Source organism: Pristiophorus japonicus, unplaced genomic scaffold (genome assembly GCF_044704955.1).
Source record: "Pristiophorus japonicus isolate sPriJap1 unplaced genomic scaffold, sPriJap1.hap1 HAP1_SCAFFOLD_45, whole genome shotgun sequence".
Classification (NCBI taxonomy): domain Eukaryota; kingdom Metazoa; phylum Chordata; class Chondrichthyes; family Pristiophoridae; genus Pristiophorus; species Pristiophorus japonicus.
In genome coordinates, this window is record NW_027254352.1 from 3,414,209 (window position 1) to 3,415,887 (window position 1,679).

General features: G+C 43.3%; 2 non-coding genes across 2 annotated transcripts; both read right to left on the minus strand.

Moving 5' to 3' along the window:
- trnak-uuu (transfer RNA lysine (anticodon UUU)) lies at nt 1-73 on the minus strand. The gene has a single exon. It is a non-coding gene; the product is annotated as a tRNA-Lys (tRNA).
- Nucleotides 74-267: 194 nt separating this feature from the next.
- trnak-uuu (transfer RNA lysine (anticodon UUU)) lies at nt 268-343 on the minus strand. Its single transcript has one exon. It is a non-coding gene; the product is annotated as a tRNA-Lys (tRNA).
- Nucleotides 344-1,679: the final 1,336 nt, after the last annotated feature.

Consider the following 1,679-nt stretch of genomic DNA (forward strand, 5'->3'; position numbering starts at 1 on the left):
CGCCCAACGTGGGGCTTGAACCCACAACCTTGAGATTAAATGTCACACGCTCTACCAACTGAGCTAGCCGGGCTTGGCCAATGTGGGATCCTTGACGTATGTCAAATGTTGTGGGTGGATTAATGATGATTGAAATCATGATTGAGTATCTCACATACTTGAATTATGGAGTTCCTTCAGTTAGCATTTCTTTAATTGTGCAAAAGAAGATTGTGGGTTAATTAATGATGTTTTTCCATGAAAGCTGCATTAAATTAAAATAAATGCAATCACCCAACGTGGGGCTCGGACCCACGACCCTGAGATTAAAAGTCTCAAACTCTACCGACTGAGCTAGCCTGACTTTTGCCGAACGTCGGTTTTTATCGCTCATTGCAGCCAGGCGCCTGTTCGCTCCGCCCCAGATGTTGAAACTTGCTGTTGAAACTTGTGCAATGTTTATCACGTTTGCTTTACACGCAAAAGCTCCCTCGTTTAATCCCGGGCAGAAACATTATGTTTAAAGTTTCTGTGGATGAACAACCGTAGGCGAGTTTAGTCTCCCGGCAAATGCTGCCTGACCTGCTGAGATTTCCAGCATTTGCTGTTTTTATTTGCTATTTATTCTCCTGGCAAAAGGGCTCCCTTATTCCTTAATTACACTTTGTTTCACTTCAATAAATGGATAACTTTGACTGAGAGAAAACGGATCCACCGGGGACCTTTTGCGTGTGAGGCCAACGTGATACCCGCTACACTGCAGCCCGTCAAAGGGCGAGAACCCACTGAATATAAAGGATGAGCTGACAAATATCAGGGGCAGTGCAGTCTGGTCAACGTCAAACCCTCCTTTCTTATTCAGCAGTGGCATGAACGGGAGTCAGACGTCACAAAGTTTAATTAAAGACACAAATACAAGTAACACTTCCAAATCTTTTCAGTGTAAAATTCTTTCACTTTATTTGAAATCCTATTGCGTTGAGTCTGCAAATACGCACAGTGGGATTTTATCTTCACTATTGATTGTATTTTGTGTGTACGATAGGAATAACCGGTGCTCTTAAATTTGATAAACGTTGCCCCAGATCCCTGAAGACTTTGAACCAGAAAGCTAAAATACAGTGAGTAAAATGGGATATGGTTTAACAGTTAAGATGCAAAGCACAGGACAAATGATTGAAGTATGGACTGTTCCTGATTTAGCATTTGTTTGATTGTGCAACAGAAGGTGAGGGGTTAATTAATTATGGTTTCCCGTGAAAGCAAGAGAAAAGTTGAAGAAGAAATCATACGGTGCCTGTCAGGTGAGCGCTGCTTGTGACACCTGGTGGGAATTGGCGGGGATTTTAAAGCCCCTTGTATTGCAGAACCTTCATATAGACGAACATCTCCAGCGCACTGTGTAGGTCTCATGGTGCAACGGTAGTGTGTCTGACTCCAGATCAGAGGGTTGTGTGTTCAAATAACTTCGAGGTCACTGTTCTCTTGGATATTTTTCTTCCAGAATTATTATTTCCTTTGCTGTTTGGCAATAACCAAACCCATTTCACCAAGGTCTGTCTCACTGTTTCCCCGGTGTAAGGCAGAGATGCGCCTGCTGCCATCATTTATTTCATGTGACAAGACACAAAAGTTCAAAATCAAACTGCATGTGGCCACATGCAGCACTGAGTCGTCAGGATGGCCGAGCGGTCTGAGGT